At 49.5% G+C, this 26,789-nt stretch overlaps 1 protein-coding gene across 19 annotated transcripts in view; it reads left to right on the forward strand.

The window, feature by feature from the left end:
- Positions 1-26,789, forward strand: part of MICAL3 (microtubule associated monooxygenase, calponin and LIM domain containing 3) — a 233,225-nt gene that overhangs the window by 61,354 nt on the left and 145,082 nt on the right. Inside the window, exon 1 of one of the 19 annotated variants that reach the window (XM_017945112.3) lies at positions 18,187-19,403. The exons of the other annotated variants lie outside the window; for them this stretch is intronic. The gene's annotated coding sequence lies outside the window, so the exon portion shown is untranslated. Of the gene's footprint in view, positions 1-18,186; positions 19,404-26,789 lie in introns of those variants that run through there. 19 annotated transcript variants of the gene reach the window in all.

Consider the following 26,789-nt stretch of genomic DNA (forward strand, 5'->3'; position numbering starts at 1 on the left):
CCTGGGCGGGGTGTTCCAGGGCACGTGTTTCCTTCCCATGTGCTGGGTTCACATGTGTGGTACCTGTCCCCTCACTAGAATGAAGCTCCATAAGGACAGGAATGTTTGTTTTGTTCACTCTTCTGCCTTCTGTGCCTGGCACGTAGAGTGAACAGTAAGTATTTGCCGACTTCATTTGTTCTGCATCCATTACGTCCTAGGACCAGGCTTCAGGGCACATGCACATGCATGTACACAGAGGCCTACACACTCAGGGAAGAGGACATGAATCGCTGGCCCCTAGTGAGCTCACTGCCTAGTGCGGAGCACGCAGCAACAGTGTAGGGAGAACAGCACCCGTGAAGAGATGCTGCGGAAGCTGCTGTGGGAATGGGAGCGAGCTAGCCGTGCTGGGGCAGGGAGCCGCAGCCTCACTCAGCCTGGAGGGAGGACGCCTTGCCTGGAACTATGGTGCTGCTTTCTGTGCACACCTTCTCTCCTGTGTCCCCATGAGGCTGAGAGAGAAGCCTCCTTTTGCTCATCAGTTTATCCACAGACTAGTGCCCTTTGCTTACAGAGTCCACTCCTAGGCATTGGAATACTATTGAGTCTTGAAGGTAGGGAAGGTATCATGAGCTTTTCATCTCATGTCAAATGAGTTCAGTTCCTTCAGCCTTGCCTTATAAGGTCTGTCTTCCATTCAGTTAATCTTTTTTTTTCTGTACCCTTTCCAGGTTCTCCCCCGCCCCCGCCTTTATTTGCCTTTATTTTTCTGTCCCAGAAGGATTCTGTTCTTATGGGGAGAATTAACCTACTTAATTCTTTACTAACAAAAACAGTCTTGCCCCCCCTCAATCCCACCCTTTTACACACATAGGCCATCATCTTTGTAAACCTCCACTGGTGCTGGCTGCGTTTAGAATATACTCCATATAAAACAGGCCCTGAGACTGGGTGTGGTGGCTCATGACTGTAATCCCAGCACTTTGGGAGGCTGAGGCAGGCGGATCACCTGAGGTCAGGAGTTCGAGACCAGCCTGGCCAACATGGTGAAACCCTGTCTCTACTAAAAATACAAAAATTAGCCGGGCCTGGTGTCTGTAATCCCAGCTACTTGGGAGGCTGAGGCAGGAGAATCGCTTGAACCTGGGGGGCAGAGGTTGCAGTGAGCTGAGATTGCACCAGTACACTCCAGCCTAGATGACAGAACTAGACTGTTTCAAAAAAATCCAGGCCGATGGCCGGGCGTGGTGCTCACACCTGTAATCCCAGCACTTTGGGAGACCAAGGCGGGCGGATCATGAGGTTGGGAGATCGAGACCATCCTGGCTAACTCAGTGAAACCCTGTCTCTACTAAAAATACAAAAAATTAGCCGGGTGTGGTGGTGGGCGCCTGTAGTCCCAGCTACTTGGGAGGCTGAGGCAAGAGAATGGCGTGAACCCGGGAGGCGGAGCTTGCAGTGAGCCTGGGCTACAAAGCGAGACTCTGTCTCAAAAAAAAGCAACAACAACAAAAAACCAGGCCAGGCGCGCTGGCTCATGCCTGTAATCCCAGCACTTTGCAAGGCCGAGGTGAGTGGATCCCCTGAGGTCAGGACTTCAAGACCAGCCTGGCCAACATGGTGAAACCCTGTCTTTACTAAAAATACAGAAAAAATTAGCTGGGCGTGGTGGCGGGCACCTGTGATCTCAGCTACTCAGGAGGCTGAGGCAGGTGAATTGCCTGAACCCAGGAGGTGGAGGTTGCGGTGAGCCGAGATGACGCCATTGCACTCCAGCCTGGGCAACAAGAGTGAAACTCCGTCTCAAAAAAAAAAAAAAAAAAAAACACACAAGCCCAAAAAACTAAAAAACAACAGGCCCTGAAACTAAAAAACAACAGGCCCTGAGACCGGGCTGCCCCGCTTCAGCCCACTTCTTGTGGTCGGTTCTGTCCCTGCTGGCTGCTGTGTGGTGGTGCTATGGTCCACGCCATGGATGGATGATTCAACTTACCCTGCTGAGGGCTCCCTCTGGTTTTTGGGATAGGGGAGCCAGTTCTCTAACTTTAACAGGGGATGAGGGTGAGATGGGGTGCAGCTGAGGCCCAAGGCCAGTGGAGGGGATGCCTTAGCAGGAAGGCAGATCTGAGCTGTGGCCCCACTGTCTTTTCTTTCTTCCGTAACTGCCTCTGGCCATCTGCCATCATCATCAGTGTGTTGAGTGCATTCAACTCAGTCTCTCTGACCGTTTTTAGGGAACAGAACACAATTAACAACATGGCCTAAGGACCCAAAGTGACCCTAGCAAGGGTGAGTCTTGGCGGATGAGGTAATGGACAGAGATTTGTTGAATTCTACATAGGGAGGGTTTTTCTGCAGGAGGTAGTAGAAGATAAGCTATCCAAAAAGTGTCATAGGTTAATTGTAATGGGGTCCACGTTATTTTAATTGGTGAGGAGAATCTATAGGTTTATACCATCTGGGGTCCACTAAAGAGATCATGTTATTCCAACTCACTGGGTATTTTCCTAAGATTTCAGTTACGGGTAATGTGGAATTTTTAGGTTTTTTGGGATGAATCTTCCTTGGTCTAACTCCCCGAGGAAAGCTCTGCTCTTTTCTTAGTAGCAGGGCTTGCCACTTAAGAAACTCCAGCCACCACAGCTGTCTTCCATATACAGGCACCATTTAACAAGCTGCCGTGGTGGGGTCTCTCTAGGCTCCCTGTGACTCTGTACCATTTCATCTTCTTCAGAGCTTCTCTTAGTAAAGAAAGTCTTTTCTTTCTTTCTCTTTCTCTCTCTCTCTCTTTTTTTTTTTTTTCCTTGATATAGTTTCACGCTTGTTGCCCAGGTTGGAGTGCAGTGGCTTGATCTCGGTTCACTGCAACCTCTGCTTCCTGGTTCAAGTAATTCTCCTGACTCAGCCTCCCGAGTAGCTGGGATTACAGGTGCACGCCACCATGCCCAGCTAATTTTTTGTATTTTTAGTAGAGACGGGGTTTTGCCATGTTGCCCAGACTGGTCTATAATTCCTGGCCTCAAGTGATCCTCCCTCCCAAAGTGCTGGGATTACAGGCGTGAGTCACCGAGCCCAGGCTCTCAGTAAAGAAAGCTTTCTATTCAGATTTTTATATCAGTTGAGATTAGTTTCAGTTGAAAATTGCAAAATGTGGCTTAAGCGTGCAAGAAGATTTTCTTTTTATGTAAAAGGACCCTAGAGGTGGAAAGGCCAGAGCTAGTATAGCCAGCTGCATGGCCATCAGGATTTTGTCTCGTTCCTTCTACCTGGACTTGCCAGCTAAAGTCTGGTGATTGTGTGGTCCACTCTACGGATTGACAGGTAAGAGTTCAACTTGACCTAACTCCACTGCCATGGCACATAGCTTCCTCATCCTTAAGGTTACCTCATGACAAAGCATGGCTGCTGGAGCTCCAGCCATCTTTCTTTTCTTTCTAGGTCAAACACCAAAGGGAGGAAATGGAAAGAAAGACAAAAGGTTTTTCTTTTTTCTTTTTTTGGAGACGGAGTCTCACTCTGTCGCCCAGGCTGGAGTGCAGTGGCACGATCTCAGCTCACTGCAAGCTCCGCCTGCTGGGTTCACGCCATTCTCCTACCTCAGCCTCCTGAGTAACTAGGACTACAGGTGCCCGCCACCACGCCTGGCTAACTTTTATAGTTTTAGTAGAGATGGGGTTTCACTGTGTTAGCCATGATGGTCTCGATCTCCTGACCTTGTGATCTGCCCGCCTCGGCCTCCCAAAGTGCTGGGATTACAGGCGTGAGCCACCGTGCCCGGCCGACAAAAGGTTTTTCTATGCGAGAGACTCCTTTAAAGGAGTCTTTCAGGAAGACCCACACACTTATGCTTATATCTCATTAACCAGAACCTAGAAAACATGGTCACAGCTAGCTTCAAGGAAGGTTGAGAAATGCAGTTTTGTAAACGAGTGCATCACTGGCTCTAGTAAGACTGGGGTACTGTTACTAAGAGAGAAATCTTTCTCCAGTTGGTGTCTGACTTCGTCTCTGTAGTGTCTCACGTGAGCACCTTCTGCTTCATGTGAGTCCACTTCTGCCTGCCCTGTCTCCTGTGGCCATCAAGAGGGGCTGAGCATTGTATGCATGTAGCAGTCCTCCCTCCAGACACAGGCTGGCTGTTCTCGCAGCTCTCCTTTGCTCTTCTTGGAGCTAAGTCGTTGTCACAGTGCAGGAGTTGGTTAGAAGTGAGTGGATTTCTTTTTTCTTTTCTTTCTTTCTTTTTTTTTTTTTTTTGAGACGGAGTTTTGCTCTTGTTGCCCAGGCTGGAGTGCAGTGGTGCGATCTTGGCTCACCACAACCTCTGCCTCCTGGATTACAGCAATTCTCCTGCCTCAGCCTCCCAAGTAGCTGGGATTACAGGCATGCACCACCACGCCCGGCTAATTTTGTGCTTTTAGTAGAGATGGGGTTTCTCCATGTTTGTCAGGCTGGTCTCGAACTCCTGACCTCAGGTGATCCACCCGCCTCGGCCTCCCAAAGTGCTGGGATTACAGGCGTGAGCCACCACGCCTGGCCGGAAGTGCATGGATTTCTGTAGGTACCATAGCAGTGTCAGTGCGAAGCTTGGCATACCTGGGAGGTTGCTGCCTCTGTGTTTCTGGGCTCTTTTCCCCATCCCCTTTCTGAGTCCGGTTCTGTTTGGAAGTTGTGATCTTGACATGTAGCCCTTTTAGCCCCATGTCTTAGCACCGTGGGGCCCCGGAGTAGTGGGCTCTGGATGAGCACGCAGCACCCTTGAACATGTTGGGTCCAGCCAGTGCAGATGTCGGCATGAGATGCTGATACAGGCATGTGTGTGCCCTCTGTGGCTCCCTTCTGCAGCTGCCTCTCCTACGAGACCAGGAATTTCAGAGGACACTCTCTCAAGAGCCCCTCTTCCTGGACATTTTCTTCCCTTGTGCTCGTAAACATTCACAAACACCGTTTAATGGTCCAAGATTTTGGTTTATGACTAAAAATCTGAAATTCCTAAAATCTCTGTGGATTCAAGTCCTAAGGAACCCTGGAGCAAACATTCAGCTGAGTGAGCTAGTCGATCTCTCAGATCTTTTCCAGGTCCAGGGCTCGGCAGCTCTGTGATGCTGGCTGGGGCTTTTCAGGCGTGAGATCTATTTCCACCTCTCGCTCTAGGCTGGAAGTTGTCCAGGAAATTGTCACTGACATATTGAGATGCATAGCAAATGCAGCTGTCAAGAGAAATGTGGGGTTCATCTTAGAAAATGCTGTTCCAAGGATCAGCTTGAGAAAGTGTTAATTTGTAAGAATTAAATGAGCATATTATGGGATGTTGGAAGGTGGGAACAAGTGTGTAAGTGAGTGTAGGCATCTCTTGGCTTTTCAGTGGTTCTCAGCCAGGGCCTTTTCTGGATGCAGTCTGCTTTCCCTGCCACACACAGCTTCCTCCAAGGCCTTGGCTAAGTACGGCCTATTCCTAAGCCTACTGATAGCTACGTCCCCTCCCAACGGGGAGGACACGAGGAAGGTTCCCTGTGGAGAGTGGGATGGAGGAGCATGGATTTTACTGGAACAGAGGGATAAGAGCGGGTGTTGGGGGCAGGGCAGACACACCTGTGGCAGAGGGTTAGGCTGGAACAGGCTGCAGCATCTCTCCCGGACAGATCCTTGGATTCTTTATGGTGCCTGCTTTTCTCTTCTACCCTAAACCAGGGAGATTTTGAAGGCGTGGAGCAGGAGAAAGGAGGTGATCACAGTGAATAGCCACCATTTACTGAGAGCTTGCTGTGTGCTGGACATTCTCAGTAGCTAAATGCATTGTCATTTAATCCTTAACCAGAATTCTGCTGTGTGGGTATTATCAGAGAGGCTGAATAACTTGATTAAAGTCACACAGCTAGTAAGTAATTAAAAGACTTGAAGCTGGGTGCAGTGGCTCACGCCTGTAATCCCAGCACTTTGCGAGACCTAAGTGGGAGGATCACTTGAGGTCAGGAGTTTGAGACCAGCCTAGCCAACATGGTGAAACCCCGTCTCTACTAAAAATACAAAAATTAGCTGGGCGCGGTGATGTGCGCCTGTAATCCCAGCTACTCGGGAGGCCGAGGCAGGAAAATCGCTTGAACCCGGGAGGGCGAGGTTGCATTGAGCTGAGATCACGCCACTGCACTACAGCCTGGGTGACAGAGAGAGACTCCATCTCAAAAAAAAAAAGGGAAAAGACTTGAATCCAGTTTGTTTGACTTGCTTGCCTCTGCCCTTAACCACACTGAGATTCTGCTGCCCTGTTTCATTTGTTCATCAAGTGTTGGCGTGTCCATGGTGTTTGTGGCATGGTTTAACAAGGCTGCCTCTTTGCCTGGCCAAACTTTAGCCAGCCTTTTGAATCTTTCGCTAGGCCCATCTATGTACTTCCTTGTAAAATCAAGTTTTAGCAAAGAACATTGCTGAGTTGGTTTAGCCAGAAACCCTCATCTTCTATATCTGATGTATTCCTTACCCTCCCCATGCCCCAGGGGATGTCCGATCACCCTGGCCCGTCTTCAGCAAGAATCCTGTTAGGTTGGCTGAGCCAGAATCTCCTTCCCCCGATGTTCCTCTTGGTGATTTTCCATGCACTGACCCCACCTGCTCCTTGGCTTTGAATTCCCACTGGTCCATGCAGTGTTAGGAGTTGAATCTGGTCTCTGTCCCCGACTGCAAGGCCCTGTTGCAATGGTCCCTGTACCTGCCATAGTGGTGCTTCCTTACTGTATTCTCACAAGTAGCACCAAATAATTTTTTCTTTAACAGGTTCTAGGTGCTAAGGATGATAGCAGTAAGCCAGACGAGAAAAGCTTCTATACCCATGGAACCTCTATTCTAGCAGGGGGAGTTTCCCATCTTCTTTCACAGTTTCCTGTATTACATCTGTCTCACCTCATATATTTCATATATTTCATTTCATATATTTCACCTCATATATTTCATATATTTCATTTCATATATTTCACCTCATATATTTCATTTCCCCAGAATGCCCCTTACATGACTCTTCCTTTTCTTTTTCTTCCTTTTTTTTTTTTTTGAGATGGAGTTTTACTCTGTCGCCTGGGCTGGAATGCAGTGGTGCGATCTCGGCTCACTGCAACCTCCACCTCCTGGGTCTAGGCAATTCTCCTGCCTCAGCCTTCCAAGTAGCTGGGATTACAGGTACGCACCACTGCGTTCAGCTAAATTTTGTATTTTTAGTAAAGACGGGTTTCACCATGTTGGCCAGGCTGGTCTCAAACTCCTGACCTCAGGTGATCCGCCCACCTAGGCCTCCCAAAGTGCTGGGATTACAGGCATGAGCCACCGCATCCAGCCAGTCTTCCTTTGCTCAACACTAGAGCGAGGAGTTTCTTGTCTGTTGGACTTTGGGGTATTAATGTCCCACACCCTGATGTCCCCTGTAGCCCCCATGTCCCAGAGAGATCATGTCCAGACAGCAGGACAGCCAAGGTAGAGTGCCTTCTAGGGGGCTTGGACATTCCCCCAGGCCTTACTCCTGGCCTTTCTGGACAGATTGTGTCCCATCTTCCCAGGGAAGGGTTCTCCTGGCTCACATCCAATTGCATTGCCTACCCCACTCCCCAGAAGTTGTTTCAGAGGTAGGAAGGAGTAAAGGGCGTGCAGTCAGCCCTTAGTTGGGAGCTGACATTAGGGCTGGTTGCAGAGAGGTTCTTGTGCTCAATGTATTTTAGTGGAGTAATTTATTATTTTTCCTTTGGAGTCTGGTTCAGGCCCGACAGGTACAAGAGAAACTTGGCTGAATGTTACTGTCTATCTTCAGACCAGATTCAGGGGCCTGGAGAGAGATGCCTCAGTCTGATCGAGGAAGGATATGGGAGAGTGCTTCCCGCTGCAAACCGCGTGTGCAGGGCTGGAGTGGCTGTGCACACCTTGTGTTCCTGAGCTCCGCTGGGCAGAGGATTTTGGTTGAAGTTGCCAAAGGGATGGGAGGCAGAGTCGCTGTTGTCGTCATCTCCAGCCTTTGTTGGATAGTCTTCTTTTGCCCGAAAAGGAAACAGAGAGGTTAAGAACTCCCCAAGAGCCACATGGACAGAGCTGGGGTCGAACCCAGGCTCCAAGTCCCAGTGTTGTTTCCGGGACTTCATGCACAGACCAATCTTTTCCACATCAGGCAGGTCCTGCAGAACTGGCGCCCGGGTTGTGCTCAGTGGCCTCTCTGAAGCCCCGCCTGTGTGGACTGCTCTACCCACTGCCTTCGCAGCAGGCCGTGGGAGCTCGGATGGCATGTGATTGGCTGCATGGTCTTTTCTAGCATGTGATTGGCTGCTTGGTCTTTTATAGCGTGTGATTGGCTGCTTGGTGTTTGTTTTATAGCTTTTGATTGGCTGCTTTGTGTTTTATAGTGTGTGATTGGCTGCTTCCTGGGCCTCTTCCCTCTTTCTGTTGCTACTTCTCCCCCACACAGTGGACCCAGGTTGACTTAGTTCTGCCTCTTCAACTCCAGGCCTGTGGCGAGGGTGAGGCTGGGAGAGCAGGGGCAGTGGAGCCAGGCTGCTGATATGCCACATTGTACAGGCCTATGGGCTGGATGCTGCGGATTTCCTTGGAGGTTTCTCAAGGAAATGAAAACACAAGGTTGTGTTGGAGGGGTCTGGCGAGGAGAAGGGGTTGCTGGGAGGTTGGGGGCACCTGCCCCTACTTAGAGCAGTGCTTACTTGTTCCAGGTGTTAGGGATAGGCTGCTAACAAAAGGTTGAATCACTTAGTCCAGTACTGTCTTTGTACAGAAAAGAAAACCAAATCCTTTCCCAGGATGGGTTGTCCAGTAAGCATGGAGCCAGTGCTACAGCCTCGTTCCCATCCTTGCAGTTCATTCCACCCTGGGTGTTCATGCATCACATAGCAGCACTTGAGTTCTAAGTGATTTGGCTCTTGTGGGGCACTTTTACGAAATTTTAGGCCGGGCGCGGTGTCTCAACGCCTCTAATCCCAGCACTTTGGGAGGCCGAGGTGGGTGGATCACTTGAGGCCAGGAGTTCGAGACTAGCCTGGCCAACACAGAAATACAAAATTTGTACTGAAAATACAAAAATTAACCGGGTGTGGTGGCGGGTGCCTGTAATCCCAGCTACTCAGGAGGCTGAGGCAGGAGAATCACTTGAGCTTGGGAGGCGGAGGTTACAGTGAGCCAAGATTGTGCCACTGCGCTCAAGCTGGGATGCCTGAGCCGAGACCTGTCTCAAAAAAAAAAGAAATTTTAAATACTGTTTTTTTTTTTGAGACAGAGTCTCGCTCTGCTGCCCAGGCTGGAGTGCAGTGGCGTGATCTTGGCTCACTGCCAGCTCCGCCTCCCGGGTTCACGCCATTCTCCTGCCTCAGCCTCCCGAGTAGCTGGGACTACAGGCGCCCACCACCTCGCCCGGCTAGTTTTTTTGTATTTTTTAGTAGAGACGGGGTTTCACCATGTCAGCCAGGATGGTCTCGATCTCCTGACCTCGTGATCTGCCTGTCTCGGCCTCCCAAAGTGCTGGGATTACAGGCTTGAGCCACCGCGCCCGGCCTAAATACTGGTTTTTAGAGGCAAGTTAATAGATTATTCTCTAGTTGTTCCGTAACGGAAGAGTGTTTGATTTCATGGCAACCCTGAGCAGTCATTTTATTCCTCAGCAGTCATGGATTTGGTGTTTGACCTGAACAAGGTCATGTTTCTGCTCTGTGCCCTGAGTTTTTCCTTTGGGGAAGCAGGGATAATGAGTACTAGATCCAACAGCAGCAGAGTGTGTCATGAAAGGAGGAGCGTCATACAGGGACTCGTATCTCTCAGAGCCTTTATGATACTTGCCAGTGTGTGAAGCACTTTCCATTGCTGAATTTCACCCACAATAGTAAGGTAGATGGAGCTCGGGTCATAGTTGTCATCGTGTAAGCATGAAGATGGACATGGAGAGGTTGTGCAGCTCACTAAATGATGGACCCCGGGTCCAGATCCCTGTCTCCTGATCCTGATCCAGCGCTCCCGGCTGTGCCACCCTGCCTATTCACAGTGGGCACACTGCAGGGTCGCAGGTGACCTTTCCTTACAGTCTGGGCATTCATTTCTGTCTGTGGAGGAACTTGTGGAGTAAGGGCAGTGCCACTTTGAGACAGTGGAGGAAGTGGCCCAGCCAGGAAGCCGGGCCACATCGCCAGATGCCCAGTTGGAGAGAGCACTGCTTTGGCCCTTCTCCCGGAAGACCCGTGGTAGGAGACTGGCCCAGGGTGGGGCTGACAGTGGGACCAGGGTGGGGCTGACTGTGGGATTTCCTTTCCTGTTCTTTATGGGATGGTGGGTATTTAGAAATGTCTCATGAAGCATTCTTTGGCTAGAGGCTGTGGTGTGCAGAGTTCATGGCTTTAGCCTCTGAGCCTTTACCAAGTAGTGGCACTGGTGGGGCTGCCCTCCGCAAGACATCTGTGGTGATGTGACTCTTCCTCAGAGCAGCAGCAGCAGTCGTTCCCTCCCCCGAACTCATTCCCAAGCTAGTCAGTAAGACTCTCTTCAAAGGGAGTTGTCCTGTAAGTCCTGGCGACAGAGTGGTGCAGTTTAGGGGTGCTGTTACGTGTTTTTAAACAGACCGCTGGCCGGGCGCAGTGGCTCATGCCTGTAATCCCAGCACTTTGGGAGGCTGAGGCGAGTGGGTCACTTGAGGTCAGGAGTTCAAGACCAGCCTGGCCAACATAGTGAAACCTCGTCTCTACTAAAAATAAAAAAATTAGACAGGCATTGTGGTGAGCACCTGTAGTCCCAGCTACTTGAGAGGCTGAGGTACAAGAATTGCCTGAACCTGGGAGGTGGAGGTTGCAGTGAGCCAAGATAGCGCCACTGCATTCCAGCCTGGGTGACAGAGCGAGACTCTGTCTCAAAAAAAAAAAAAAAAAAAAGGCAGCTGTACCCCGTGAATGACCTGTGCGTTTGTGCTTCTTTCTTGCCTGAGTTTTTCCCTCCTTCTGAAATACTGTTTCCTCTCTTCCTGATGACACACTGCCCCCACACTTCTCCAGATTCTACTTAATCCTCTACAGGCTGTTTCTGATCACATCTCTCCTTTTCTAGACCACCCCAGGGAGTCTCTGGAAGCACTCTAGCTCCCATCGATCAGCAGCATGGGCTTGGCCCAGGAGCTTGTTAGAAGCACGGCATCTCTGGCCCCACCCAGACCTGCTGGACCCAGATTCATATTGTGCCTGGCTCTCCCGGTGCTTTGTGTGCACACAGGGAGTATCTGCCCCTGCGTCGTGTATTGTCCTTATCACGTTTTATTAGGGGTCACTGCCTGGCTGTTTCGTCCTCTGCTTTACAGATCCATCTTTTGTTTGGACCCCTTTGTAGCACCTGATGCATCCTTGGCATTGAGCAGGCACTGTGGTATTTGAGATTGACTGACAGTCCCCATCTATTTGAAAACTTGTGAGATCATATAGGGAATTGCAGGAGAGATATGGCAGGCACACTTACAAAAGTTTATGACAGAGAGGGCAAGAAAAAGTAAGAGAGGGCATAGTGAATACATTTGAATCCCCCCGGTAAGGCACTGTTTGGGGAGGGGCACAGGTGTTGGAAGCAGCCCACCCTTAGCCAAGCAGTTCCCCCTGCTTTGTCACTCACTGTGTATAAGCTTCCTGAACCTTAATGTAGTTGCCTGATTTCTCCAGTGGGGTAACATTATACTCATAATGTTGCTTGGAAGATAAAATGAGATAGTGCAAGTGAGTCATGTCACAGTGTTTGGCCGTAAGGGGTAGCTGGGTGTATGTACTCAGCCAGAGCTAAGTGTTCAGATACATTAGCTGGATTTTTGTTAATCTTTGAGAAATCTTGATTGATTGATTGATTGATTTGTTTATTGAGATAGTGTCTGGCTCTGTCACCCAGGCTTGAGTGCAGTGGCATGATCTTGGCTCACTACAACCGCCACCTCCTGGGCTCAAGCCATCCTCCCATCTCAGCCTCCAGAGTAGCTGAGACTACAGGCACATGCCACCATGTTTGTATTTTTAGCAGAGATGGGGTTTCACCATGTTGGGCAGGTTGATCTCGAACTTCAGACCTCAAGTAATCCATCTGCCTTGGCCTCCCAAAGGCCTGGGATTACAGGCAAGAACTACCGTGCTTGCCTTTTTTTTTTTTTGAGGCAGCATCTCGCTTTGTCACCCAGGCTGGAGCGCAGTGGTTCGATCTTGGCTCACTACAACTGCCACCTCCTGGGCTCAAGCCATCCTCCCACCTCAGCTTCCCGAGTAGCTGGGACTACAGGCACACGCCACCATGTGGGCACAGCGAATTTTTGTATTTTTTGGGAAGACGGGGATCTCACTCACCATGTTGCCCAGGCTGGTGTCTGGAACTCCTGGGCTCTGAGATGCCCCAGACTCAGCCTCCCAAAGTGCTAAATCTTGTTCTTAAGAGGGACAAAATAGACAACCTTCTGAGACCCATATTCTGTCTTCCCCTGTACTGCTCCCCGATTTCCAAGATGAGCCCCAAGCTTCTGAGGAGCAGGGTCTGTGTCTTGTGGGTGCCTGGTGTCAAATGCTCTGTGGCTGGTAGGTGAGGACTGGGGAGGGGAGGAGCAGGAGCTGGGCAGGGAGAGCACTGCTGCCTTGGCACATCCTGCCTTGGGACACCGTCGTGGCTTCCAGTGTCCATGCTGCACAAAACAAACTACCAAGAGGTGGAGTCTACTAAAGTAACCGTCCTGGGAGCTCTTGGGATTCCAGCTGGAGAGCCAGCAAGATTGTGGCGGCACTGTGGAAACTTCCTCCCCAGCTCTCATGCATCCTCCTGCGGGGGCGCTTGCAGATTGCTGTGGAGGGAGGAAGGCCACGCCAGAGCAGGGCAGGCAGTGGGAGTGGGGACTTGCCAGACTGCAGTGTGATTTCTTTTCCGGTGGTGGGGATAGGAGGGAGGTGGATGACACAGGCATCTGGTAGATCAGCTCTGGAGCTTTCAAGCTCTCGTGCCTTGCTTTACAGGAGCAGAGGCTTGAGAACACAGGACCTTAGAGTTGATATCCTATATCTGTACTGGCAGTTTGGTGGGTTTTTTGTGTTTGTTTTTGTTTTTAACCTTTTGCTGTTAAACGCATAATGTTTGTCTGTCTGGTAGAAGGCACAGTGTATGTAGATGAATCCATTACTGTATTTAAAGCAGTTTGAAGATGAACATCATTAAGTTAGGGCCAGGTGCAGTAGCTCATTACCTGTAATCCCAGCACATGGGGAGGCTGAAGTGGGAGAATCACTTGAGCCCAGGAAGTTTCACGTGGGTGACATAGCAAGCCGCCATCTGTACAAAAAATTTAAGAAAATATCAGCTGGGTGTGGTGGTGCGCACCACCACCTGTGGTCCCAGCTACTCGGGAGGCTGACGTGGGAGGATCGCTTGAGCTCAGAAGTTGGGAGGTTACAGTGAGCTATGATGGCACCACTGCACTCCAGCCTGGACAACAGAGCAAATAAAAATAAGATCACAGTTTGTTCTTGAGGGGATTGAGGCATCTTCTTTTTTTTTGTTTGTTTGTTTTTTTTTTTTTTTTTGAGACGGAGTCTCGCGCTGTGTCACCCAGGCTGGAGTGCAGTGGCGCGATCTCGGCTCACTGCAAGCTCCGCCTCCCAGGTTCAGGCCATTCTCCTGCCTCAGCCTCCGAGTAGCTGGGACTACAGGCGCCCGCCACCGCGCCCGGCTAGTTTTTCGTATTTTTAGTAGAGACGGGGTTTCACCATGTTAGCCAGGATGGTCTCGATCTCCTGACCTCGTGATCCGCCCGCCTTGGCCTCCCAAAGTGCTGGGATTACAGGCTTGAGCCACCGCGCCCGGCCGAGGCATCTTCTGATACTTGTGATTTCACAATGCAGGTTGATGCAAAACCAGAATGAGCAGAATTCACTGTTCAGTTCGTGTTGGGAATTCTGTCTTAGTGGCGCGGACAGAACACTGTGAAGGTGAGGGAAAGCAGGGCTGCAAATTGGTGTTTGGAACGAGGCAGGCACCCAGGTCGTTTCCTCTTTCCTTAAGGGGTTTCCTTCTCCCAGTTACCTCTTCATGAAGGGAAAACACCGTCTCTTTGGCAGTTTGGCCATGCTGGGGGGCCCGCTGTCCTCTGGGTGTGCAGAGGCTATCTTGGCGGGCACAGCCTTGCTGGCAGGGCCCAGGCTGCAGGATGAACGCGTGCAGGAGCCGTAGGCTGGCCTGGGAGAACAAAGCGGGGAGAGGGTGCCAATCCAGCCATGCGGCCTTGCGGCCGGTTCTGATCTTAGATGGGCAGCAGACGTTTGATGTGCTGCATTTCTCTTCTGAAGTCTCACTCCTCCTTTCTTTGTGATTTAAACAATTTCTTCCCTCCCACTTTTTGTCCAAATTCCGCAGTCCATAGTCTTTGAAATCTGAAGTATGGAGAGGCAATACCAGGGCCCTCCCCACCCACCTTCCGGCTTGGCAGGGGTATCGTGTGGTTCAGCTGGGCCATTTGCTGGAGGGCAGAGGGAGGGGTGTTCCCCAGGGAAGAGGGCAGGAAAGACCAGAGGTTAAAAATAGGCAGCTTGTAGGAACCTGCCCACCACTCCCTCGGGTCACATGTGGTCCTCCTGTGATGCGCACACTTGGGGGTAGGCTGGCTTTGGAGCAGAGAAGGGGAAAATAGATCAGCCAGCTCTCACTTAAACATCACACTAGCAGCTGGCTTTTCCTCCGTGTTCCAGATAAGGGGAACTTTCCCCAATCACCTGGTGGCTTTGGATTTGTGTCCCCTGGTACTCTGGGGATGTGTCCACATGTGTGTGCAGTGCCTGTGTCTGCGTGTGTGTGGCAGTAAGATGACTCAGTGTCGCACGTGCTGAGACATTCCGGGGCTGCAGGTAGGTGTTCTCACAGAGGCTCGCCTGAGGGATCTTTGCACATACAAACGTGTCCCATTTATAAGTTAGTTCCCTACACTACATGAGAGAACTCTCCTGGGCCGTGTGCGCGCAGTAAATACACATGTGGGTTGTTGTTTCACAGGGCAGTGTCCTGGTTGCAGGGCAGAGTGTCAGAATGCAAGCTGTGCTGGCTGCTCTAAGATGGTCCACAAGCTGTGAGGCAGCTTTTGTTCTCTTTTTGTTCTTTTAGGAAGTAGGGGTGCCTGCCCACCCCCGAAGCCAGGGAAAGTGCCGTCTTCTCTGGCCTCCTGGTCAGGTAGAGCTGCTCTGGTTAAAACTGGCAGGAGCATCCTGTCTCTGCTGCCTGCTACAGCCACAGGGGACTTCCAGGAAAACCCAGCCAAGGACTTGAGATGCTGCCTGCTTTGAGTCATCTGTACCTGCTTGCCACACTCTCCTCCACTTAATACCCTGTTGTTACTAGCAAGGATTTCCTGTCCTGACTTTCAGTCTGGATTTTGAATAACTTGATAAGGTGATTGCTTTTAGATCCCTCTGGGCCTGTGTCTGCCCCTCCCTGTAACCTGAGAGGGCAGCTGGGCCCTTCAGCTCCTGTGGCCCTTCCGCCACTGAGTGAACATGCTCCTGTGGGACTTGGCCTGTGTGACCCACCTCATCCCTTTTATCTCGGTCTTCCTGCTAAATACAGCCTCTTCTCTCCCTCATCCCTTCTTTCTCTGCTCTCTGGGCAGAAGAGAAGCTTTGGCTGCAGTCTTTGATGTGGGAGGCTAGACTGGAAGGCATCCTGGGTGGGGGAGGGAGGTGCGTGGTGGAATTGGGGCATGCGGGGGCTGTGTGGAGGGGCCCGCTGCCTTCGCCGAGCCCTTCCTCTCCCTGGGCAGTAGTTGCTCGCCACGTCTCGGGGAGAAGAAGCCAGGTTCTCCTGTGAATCCTGCTGTTTTCCTCGGGAGCGTGGGGACCCGGGAGTGTGAATGATTGAAGGTCTTCTGGCTGGTGCCTGAGTTTCGGGTTGTTTTTCTTTGAGGTGCTTCTCCTGCCCCCACAGGGCCTGTGCAGGGGTGCTCAGAGCCCACAGCGGATGTTGGCAGCACGTGTGTGGGGAGCTGGCCAAGGACCCTGCTTTCTGTCTGGGCCAGCGCCCAAGGTGCCCTCTTAATTTAGATTTTCATGTGCATTAGTGGACGAGGGCGAAGGAGATGCAGGCCCTCAGGTGCTTTTCAGACTTGGGCCCTCGGCTGGCAGTCGCCTTACGCCACTGCTGGCTAGGCTGAAATGCAGAAAGAAATATGGGGATGGGGGCTTCCTTATGGGGAAGGGTAAAGGCTGAAATGGTGTGTGAGAGAGGACTTGAAGCTTTTTTCCTGGGAGTCAGGGAGAGTTGGAGTTGACAGCACTCAGCCCTAATGGGTACAGACTGAGTCCAGCCTGAGGTATTAGACCCTATATTTATTGGCTTAATCTTAATTTTACACCTGATCATACTGTTAAAAAACAAAAACAAACAAAAAGGTCCCCTGGTGTCCCGGTGTCTGAGTGCGAACTTCATATTTAGTGGCATTTGATAGTATATTTGTCATTTCTAGTAAGTTTGATGATCTCAGAGGTGTCCAGTAATGTTCCTGGAACTGAATAGTATAGTGGTCCCAGGAACTGTGGGGAGAACCCTGCTCCGCCTCAGCCTCTTCTCCCATCTGCTGCCGTGGCCTGCTCCACCCTCAGATGGCTGTTGGAGGGCCCAGCAGCCTGTGCTTCTGTTAACATGTTCAGTTGTAGCCTATTTTCAGTTAAAAATGCAGTTTCTCCCGCCTGCTTTCCCCTGGAGCTGTGCGTGAAAGGGTGTAGTGCCCTCCTCTTGACACCTAGCCTGCCTGTCCCTGCAGTCCCGTCGTCGGTGGGTGCTTGTGCTCCCTGCTGCCTGGCACTGCTGGGTTCTCAGGAGGCCCGCACACCGAAACTTTGCATGGAATGTTGCCCTTGTGCCATTAGCAAAGCGGAGGCTGGGTCGGCTCTGCTCTCCCTGCCTCCGACTTCATTGTTCGGGACTTAATGTAATAATATGCTTGAACAGGCGGGAGATCACATTAGCTTGGCTCTGCAGTTGTAAACAATATTTGCTCTGTGAGCGTTCTCCTTCACCCCCTGCTCTCCTGGGACCCTGCGCCCTCTCCTACTGCCACCCCCTCTCTCCTTGCATATTCTAACCTTGGCTAAACAGCTTCATTCATGAGATGGCCAGTGTTTTCTGGGAGGAAAGTGGCTGAAAATAATGAAGTCCCAAGAACCTCTGGCTGTGACGCACAAGTAGACACTGATTAGTTAGTTTCTGGGTATAGGTTTTAACTGATGTCCATATCAACCAAAGTCTTTTTCTGTCTCTTCACTGGAGTGGAACCCTGTTTGAAAACACACACACACATGCACTCAGGTAACAAAAACAGCTTTCCTAAGGCCCTGACTCTGTCCTTGGCAGGGAGCACTGGGCAGATGGGACAGAGGCTTCCACTGTCAGTGTTGGCAGGGGTGGGAGGTGGAGAGGGGCAGGAGTGCAGGTGCATCCCTGGGGTGCCTGTTTTTTTCCATAGAAAGGTTTTTGTCCTCTGCTTCTCACTCTCTTCTATAGTTTGATGTAGAAAAAGGTAAAAGAAAAACTCCACCTCCCACCTGCGCTGCCCTTTCCAATGTAACGATTGCAGTGGTTGGTTTCACAGACAAAACGTGCTCCACCTTCTCTGTGCTGATTGGTGGCCAATGATGTCATGGCATAAAGCTCAAACTGATTGTTTTCTCTATGGGACAGGTCCCAAAACAGCAGACAGCAAAGCTGTTATTGCTCTTTTGTTTCCTCCAGTTCACGCTATCAAACAAGATGGGAAAGGTGGGAGCAGAGCCACAGCTGCACATCGCCTGAACTGTTCGTAAAGCTCAGCCTCGGGCACCTAGAGTAAGGAGGGCTTCTCACATCAGGAAAAAGCCTTTGTTTTTCACGAGAGCAACAGTACTTTTTGCACTGGAGATATTTTGCCTGTCTGCTTTAATCTCTGTTAAGAGAAGGATGGATGTAGCTCAGGGTGCGGTGGCTCATGCCTGTCATCCCAGCACTTTGGGAGGCCAAGGCAGGTGGATCACCTGAGGTCAGGAGTTCAAGACCAGCCTGGCTAACATGGTGAAACCCTGTCTCTACTAAAAATACAAAAAATTAGCCAGGCATGATGGCAGGTGCCTGTAATCCCAGCTACTTAGGAGCCTGAGGCAGGAGAATTGCTTGAACCCTGGAGGTGGAGGTTGCAGGGAGCCAAGATCGCGCCATTGTACTCAAGCCTGGGCGACAGAGCGAGACTCCATTTCAAAAAAAAAAAAAAAAGGATAGATACAATTTCAGAGAAATCTCTTCTGGCCCAAGAAAGAGTAGGAAGAGGAGTTGCTTTCAGAGAAATAAAAAATAATCAGAAAATGTCATTCGGTTCCTTGCAGAGCTTGGGAATTCTTCCTGCCGTCAGCATGTGTCCATCACAGAGGTGAACTGTAGTTCTGTAGCAGTGGCTCTGGTGTGTTGAGTTTAGCATCGCCTGTGTTCTGAAGGGCCTGAGGGCAGAAGCTACTCAATGAGATCTGCTTTCACCCTGAGCTTTGCTGTGCTGTAGAGAGGACAGTCGTGCTGCTGAGAATTCAGTGGAGCAGGCCTGGCCCAAGTCTCTTAGGGCAGCACCCATCAGGCCGGAGCCCTCTGGGACTGCCCTGGTTGACACTGTGGGCCTGGCCCACCGGGTGCTGCCCAGCAGCGTGACGGGCATCTCTAGGTGCTTGCCATCTATAGCTGGTCAGACCCTCTGGAAGCCTGGTGTGAGGCCAGGCTCTGTCAGAGGGCTTCTGCAGTGGCCCGACAGCAGTCCCCCACAGGAAGCTCTCTTTTCATCAGGGGTCTGCGGGCGACTGTCTTCAGACTCGGTGAGGTCTCTGAGCATCTGAAAGCCACCCTCCTTAGATTTTACGTATGATCATTGCCACTTCCTGCCCATGGATCTGCACAGACCTTCACGGCCGCTTCTAGAAAGCTTGGCTGTCAGAGCCACACCACTCCGCTGAGTGGAGGAGGTGAGGCATGTGTGACAGGAGGCGGTACGGGCAGAGGACTGGACGAGCCTCCCTCCCCACCCACAGAGCTGTTCTCAGTGGGGCTGGGCTCCATTTACCCTTCTGGAGCACCCTGGGCTTTGATTTGTTGGCTGAGAGGAAACTCCGCAGCTGGCTGGACAGCCACGGTCACTTGGTGCATGGACTTCCTTCGCCCGCTTGGCTGTGTTTAATCCTGTGCCTCCCTGCAAGCATACAATCACCGGGCTATCTTTAGCCGTGTTGCGGTGTGGCTGCACCCCTGGAGAGACAGAGTGTTATAGCTGGTTCACATTTTCCTGAACAAAACAGACACACTCCGAGATTAGGCAAGTCGTTTCCTTGAGTGCTGTGGCTGGGCGCCTCTCCTTGTTGTCTGAAGGCTGGGAATCGGAGGAATTTGCCACACTGGTGGTTGACGTGCAGGTAGGGGAGAAGGCCCGCCTGACGGTAGGTGAACCTCTGCCTGGTCCTCTGCCTGTGCTATAGCCCCAGGCCTGCCTTCAGCTTTCCCCCTCCTGGTGGCACTTTAGAATGGGGGTGGGAGGGAATGAATTACCATGCCTGCCCCAGGCCACCACAGATTCTGATTGAATTCTGATTGAATGGGTCTGGAGCGGGGCCTGAACATTGGTGTAGTTTTAAAGTTCATTGGTGATTCTAATGAGCTTTATGTATACCCTGTGAAGGCCGACCAAACAGCTAACCTCACAGTACAGTAAAAATATATTTTTCTTCTTCGCTTCTCAGTTCCTGTATCCCAAGAATGGCATATTGAAAGCATGTGGCAGTTTTTTCTCGAACTGAGAACTGCCTGAATTTTACGAACAGTGACAGCTGTTGCTCTGGTGTCGCATTTGAAGCTCAACCTGCTTCTACTTTCCGTCTTTTGACTTCCGTCTTTGCAGGGGGCCCCTTGTCTCCTGGGAAGAACCCAGTTGCAGGGTCTCGCAGGTCCTCATAATCCACTGGCCTCTTTCCAAGCCCCGGGCACTCTTCTTCCAGAAAAGCTGAGAATGGGAATGAGCTCAAGACCACACCTGCCGTCATCATTATCCACTGATTGACAGCTGTCATCTCCACCCCAGAATGACTAGTTTTCAACTTGGCTTACATGGGTGCCGTGTTGCCATTGTTCTCATGATGGAATCTCTTTGGGTAGGAGTCTTTCGAGTCTGTTAGGGCAAATGCAGGCTGAGAAAAATGATGTGGAGCAGTTCTGAGTGAACACTTGTTACGAGGCAAAGAGAGCAGGTGAACCGTGGGGTCCTGCTGTGTCTGGTATGGAGTGGAAGCAGTGCTCTGCTTGGTCTATTCATCCTGTGGCCTGGGCATAACTGGCTGTCTCGTGCTTGCTTTAGTGGGTGGGTTGGGGAGGAGTGGGTGGGCTCATAATTCTACCCAGGGCTCTGATACCACAGGACTTTACGTGGCATTTGGCTTGTTTTGTGTAAATCATCCTACCCTGATTAAATACCTCTTGAGCTATTTGATGCTGGCCTGTCCTGTGAGGTAAGGCTTGTAGCCTTTCCTGTGAGAAATTAGTCCACAGATCTGGAAAATGTTCTTTAACTGCTTGAGTATTCTCTGCCTGATTTTGACTGCATCCTCTGCCTGGTTTCCCTTTCTGATCCTCTCTCTGGCTGCCATTGCTTTTGTTTTTATGCTACATCGTTGGATTTATCCTACCTTTGCCTCTTTGCTTGTAATGAGCTTATTTTTTTATTCTTTTACTCTCAAAGTTGTCATATTCTTCCCTGTATTCTGCCACTAGACTTGACTATTTCATGGAACTAGTCCTTCCCTATTCCCTTTCATCTTTGGGTTTGATTTGGCTTTTCTGAAGTTGTGATGTATGGGTTTAACAGCCTTCATCAGAATCAGTTTCCTTCTTCCTCGTCCTTCCTTCCTTCTTCAGACAGAGTCACACTATGTTGCCCACGCTGGAGTGCAGTGGTGCGATCATAGCTCACTGTAGCCTCGATCCCCTGGGCTCAAGCGATCCTCCCACCTCAGCCCCGTGAGTAGCTGGGGCTACAGGTGCTTGCCACCGTGCCTGGCAGGATCAGTTCTCCTCTTCGTAGGCTGACTCACAAATAGTTTTCACCGTTAACAAGTCTTATTTTGGAAGTTGTATCCAACTGGCCCTGAAAGGGCAGATAGTAAAATGACAGTTGATTGATACCTTGAAAATAATCAGATGGTGGCATCTCCTTGCCTAGGTTTTTGTTCTTAACTTCGGAGGTATGAAGTCCAGGGGCCTTCTCTGGTGATCTGAAGGCATGTTCTGGCCTAGGAGTGGTACAGGACTGCCGACTGTGATGCTTTGACTCTCAGAGATTATTAGTACCTTCAGTAAATCCAGTGTGTACGTACTCCTGTGCCTGCGGAAAAGGGCTCAGGTCATCAGTGTGCAGTAGTGTTGCTGGTCCCGACGTCCTCTGAATTGGTTGTCCAGGTTTCCATGGTGTCTTGCATAGAGTAGCTCTTTCTGGCATTAGGTAGGCAGAATTGACTGGGACTGTTTGCTGTAGAGGAGGGCAGTTGCTCTGATTTAACATAAAGATAGCAGCCTGGTTTCCCAGTCACTCTCCAGCCAGGGAGGACTTTTCATGTCTGCATGTGGAAAGAAGTGTTTGTCTAGCTCCTTTGGAAATAATTGATGTCATCTTAACAGAATTGCAGAGAGAGGCAGGTCTGTTCTTCATAAGGTATAGAGGGTTGAGTCAGAGCCCTTCGTGTGGCCAAATTCACTATTCAGAATTCAGCCCAGTCTCCCAGGCTTCCCGCCCTGCCTCTGGAGTTTGGCCTCCTGGGGGGGATGGCAGGGATACGTGGCTACTGCTTGCCCCTGCAGCACCTTTGTGAGATGGCAGGGGGTACAGCCCTTCTTCTCTGTGGCACTGGTCCTCAGCTGGTGTGTGGCTTGCTGAGTGGAGTGCCAGCTGAATCTCAGGCCCTGTTCCCTGACCTGCTTTGTCTTAGTCTGTTTTCTGTTGCTTGTAGCAGAATGCCTGAAACTGAGTGATTTATAAAGAAGTGAAATTTGTTCTTAACAGTGATGGAGGCTGGGAAGTCCAAGGTTGAGGGGTGGTGTCTGGGGAGGGCCTTTTTACTAGTGGGGACTCTGCAGGCGGTACAGGGCTGATCACATGGCAAGGGAGCTGAATGTACCAACTCAAGTCACTTTCTCCTCTTTTGAAGACACCAGTCCCACTCCATGATAACCCATTAATCCACTAACCCATTAGTCCATGAATGGATTAGTCATTAACCCCAGTGGCTTCCTGAAGGTTCCACCTCTCCGTACTGCCACATTGGAGATGAAATGTCTACAAGAACTTCAAAAGGAACAAACATTCCAACCACAACACCCCTTTACTGGGAGCTTGTGTACTGTACATGGTAGCCGGGGCGGGAGCAAGAGCCTGGGACTCACGCAGGTCCTGAGCTCTGACGCCTGTGTAGATGTGCGCTTCGCCTTCACTGCGTGTTACCCAGATGGTTTTTGCTGCAGGTGCTGAGTGACCTTGAGATGTCAGCTCGAGCCAGGAGCACTGGTGTGGAGAGTGGTGGGCCGACTTTCACAAGTGAGCAGCAGCCTCACCCTCTGCCACACTTCCATTTAGTTCTTTTAGACTCTGGGTAACAGAGCATCAGCTTAGACTGAGGCACTCCTCATTCATTTCCACACTCAAATCTGTTGTCCAGAATTGAACTTGGCATCAGAGTGCAGGACGGTGGTCTGCCAAGTTTAAGCGCAGGAATGCACAGAATCCCAGCGGCCGAATACACCCTCCTCCGTTGGTAAGGAGGAGCGTTGGTAACACAGCAGCGTAAGGAAAAGGCAGCTCACCCCTACCAAATCTGTATTGCCTGTGGAGCTGTGTTCATGGCAGAACCCTGCTGAGCTTGACCATATGTCCAGCTATTGAGTGATCTGAGTTCAAACCTACTTCCCTCCCCGTTGGTTACTCTGGTCGCCACATGGAGGTATTAGTTTGTGTTTTTCATTTTTTTTTTTTTTTTTGAGACGGAGTTCCCTACTTGTCAGCCCAGGTTGGAGTGTGCAGTGGCCGGATCTCAGCTCAAAGCTCCGGGCCTCCTGCTCACGCCAGCCATTCTCCTGCCTCAGCCTCCCGAAAGTAACTGGGACTGCATGCCCCACCTCACCTGGCTAATTTTTGTATTTTAGTAGAAACGGGTTTCACCTGTTAGCTAGCATGGTCTCGGGATCTCCTGACTCCTGCGGATCCGCCTGCCTCTAGCCTCCCAAAGTGCTGGGATTACAGGCTTGAGCCACCGCGCCCGGCCTGTATTTCATTCTTGACACCTGTGAGTTCTTTGTGGGGAAGTGGAATAATTAGGGCTTTAAAGTGAGGCGCTCCTGAGTTTGAATGTTGTCGTCCTCTGCTTATTAGCTGGGCAAGTTAATTACCCTGTGATCCTGAGTTTTCTCATCTGTACGGTGAGAATCATGAGTTCTTACTGGATTGTTGTGAGGATGAAATGAAATGAAAAGACTTCTGTGAAGTGCCCAGTACCATGCTTGACACTTAAAAAAAATTAATAAATGGAGATAGATACTATAATCAGCAAGACACGGCCGACAGACCTCTCATGCCTCCTCCTTGCAAAGAAAGGAATGTTTGTAAAGTCTCATACTGAGCTTGAAATCTGACCTTGAAATATAACTGTTTGCCAGAAGGCGAAGAGAATATGTGCACTTTCGCAAGTAATTTGTTGGCTTCATTCATATCTTGACTGCTTCAGTGCTGAAAATGAGATGAGACATGGTCCTCACTCCCAGGAGCTCATGAATCTGGGGAGACAATCACGTAAACTGGTTATGAGAGAATCATTAAACTTCCAGGTGTCATGATAGAAGTTAGTTTGAGGTATGGTGAAGTCAGCAATCTGTCTTTGATAGCAATCCATCTTTCTTTTTTTTTTTCTTGAGACAGAGTTTCGCTCCTCTCTCCCAGGCTGGAGTACAATGGCGTCATCTTGGCTCCCCGCAGCCTCTGACTCCGGGGTTCCAGTGATTGTCCTGCCTCAGCCTCCCAAGTGACTGGGATTACAGGGATGTGCCATCACACCTGGCTAATTTTGTATTTTTAGTAGAGACAGAGTTTCTCCATGTTGGTCAGGCTGGTCTCGAACTCCTGACCACAGGTGATCTGCCTGCCTCGGCCAAAGTGCTGGGATTACAGGTGTGAGCCACTGCGCCCGGCCCATCTTTTTTGTTAAATAAGTATGGGACTGAAGTAGATGGGGGAAAAAGCTAGACTTTGGCATTATCCAATTTAAAATAACATCCTTAGAGAATTGATGGGTCCTCGGAAGGACCTATGATAGAACAGTTAGGGAGTATTGCTTTGGCCTACTTAAAAGCAGTAATGATGGAAAGAAGCAAAAAGAGATAAAGCAGGTAATTTACTATTTAAGCAAGTACCATTGGTAGCTTGCTGTGTGACTCAAGATGTTATTTCATCTGTCTTGACTTCTGTTTCTGCGTCTGTCAAGAGGAGACATCAGCGTCGGCCTTCCAGACTCACGGAACTACAAGTTGTAAGTGGGATAATCTGCATGGAAGTACTTGGAGAACCACAAAGTGCTACCTACCTACGTGGTGGGGTTGGGGACACGTGGGTGGACGTCACTGCACTCTAGCAGAGGAAGGTGGCATCAGAGAGGAGACCTACCAGAGGAGTCAAGACCGAGCACGTGCTCTTCCCTCTTGTCCTGCAGACCTCTGCTTTAAGTTACTCCGAAAAGCTTTCCTGACTTAGGGCCTCTTTTTTTTTTTTTTTTTTATTGTTAATTAATTTATTGGTTTAATGGTAATTTCTTTTTACAGTAATGACTTTCAATTCTAGAGAAAACATTTTTTAATTGAGGTATAATTTTCATGCAAAATAATCTGCAGATTTTTTTAACTCTTATGGTTAGGTGGGCATTGACAGATGAATATATATCCACATAACTTCCATAATCAAGATACAAACTCTTTCTGTTAACTCAGAAAGTTTCTTTTTTTTAAATTATACTTTAAGTTCTAGGATACATGTGCACAACGTGCAGGTTTGTTACATAGGTATACATGTGCCATGTTGGTTTGCTGCACCTATCAACTCGTCATTTACATTAGGTATTTCTCCTAATGGCTAACCCTCCCCCAGACTCCCACCCCCTGACAGGCCCTGGTGTGTGATGTTCCCCTTCCTGTGTCCAAGTGTTCTCATTGTTCAGTTCCCACCGATGAGTGAGATTGTGCAGTGTTTGGTTTTCTGTCCTTGCCATAGTTTGCTGAGAATGGTGGTTTCCAGCTTCATCCATGTCCCTGTAAAGGACATGAACTCGTCCTTTTTCTGTGGCTGCATAGTATTCCATGGTGTATGTGTGCCATGTTTTCTTAATCCAGTCTATCATTAACAGACATTTGGTTTGGTTCCAGTCTTTGCTATTGTGGGTAGTGCCGCAATAAACATACGTGTGCATGTGTCTTTATAGTAGCATGATTTATAATCCTTTGGGTATATACCCAGTAATGGAATGGCTGGGTCAAATGGCAATTCTCATTTTAGATCCTTGAGGAATTGCCACACTGTCTTCCGCAATGGTTGAACCAATTTACACTGCCACCAGCAGTGTAAAAGTGTTCCTATTTCTCCACATCTTCTCCAGCATCTCGTTTCCTGACTTTTTAATGATTGCCATTCTAACTGGCGTGAGATGGTATCTCATTGTGGTTTTGATTTACATTTCTCTGATGGCCAGTGATGATGAGCATTTTTTCATGTGCCTGTTGGCTGCATAGATGTCTTCTTTTGAGAAGTGTCTGTTCGTATCTTTTGCCCACTTTTTGATGGGGTTGTTTTTTTCTTGTAAATTTGTTTGAGTTCTTTGTAGATTCTGGATATTAGCCCTTTGTCAGATGGGTAGACTGCAAAAATATTCTCCCATTCTGTAGGTTGCCTGTTCACTCTGATGGTAGTTTCTTTTGCTGTGCAGAAGCTCTTTAATTAGATCCCATTTGTCTATTTTGGCTTTTTGTTGCCATTGCTTTTGTTGTTTTACTCATGTAGTTCTTGCCCATGCCTATGTCCTAAATGGTATTGCCTAGGTTTTCTTCTGGGTTTTTATGGTCTTAGGTCTAACATTTAAGTCTTTAATCCATCTTGAATTAATTTTTGTATAAGGTGTAAGGAAGGGATACAGTTTCAGCTTTCTACATATGGCTAGCCAGTTTTCCCAGCACCATTTATTAAATAGGGAATCCTTTCCCCATTTCTTGTTTTTGTCAGGTTTGTCAAAGATCAGATGGTTGTAGATGTGTGGTATTATTTCTGAGGGCTCTTTTCTGTTCCGTTGGTCTATATCTCTGTTTTGGTACCAGTACCATGCTGGTTTGGTTACTGTAGCCTTGTAGTATAGTTTGAAGTCAGGTAGCATGATGCCTCCAGCTTTGTTCTTTTTGCTTAGGATTGTCTTGGCAGTGGCGGCAGTGGTTCCATATGAACTTTAAAGTAGTGTTTTCCAATTCTGTGAAGAAAGTAATTGGTAGCTTGATGGGAATCACATTGAATCTATAAATTACTTTGGGCAGTGTGGCCATTTTCATGATACTGATTCTTCCTATCCATGAGCATGGATTATTCTTCCATTTGTTTGTGTCCTCATTTATTTCGTTGAGCAGTGGTTTGTAGTTCTCCTTGAAGGACTTCTTTATTCCTCGTAAGTTGGATTTCCAGGTATTTTATTCTCTTTGTAGCGATTGTAAATGGGAGTTCACTCATGATTTGGCTCTCT

The sequence above is a fragment of the Papio anubis genome, chromosome 16, assembly GCF_008728515.1.
Source record: "Papio anubis isolate 15944 chromosome 16, Panubis1.0, whole genome shotgun sequence".
Lineage (NCBI taxonomy): Eukaryota > Metazoa > Chordata > Mammalia > Primates > Cercopithecidae > Papio > Papio anubis.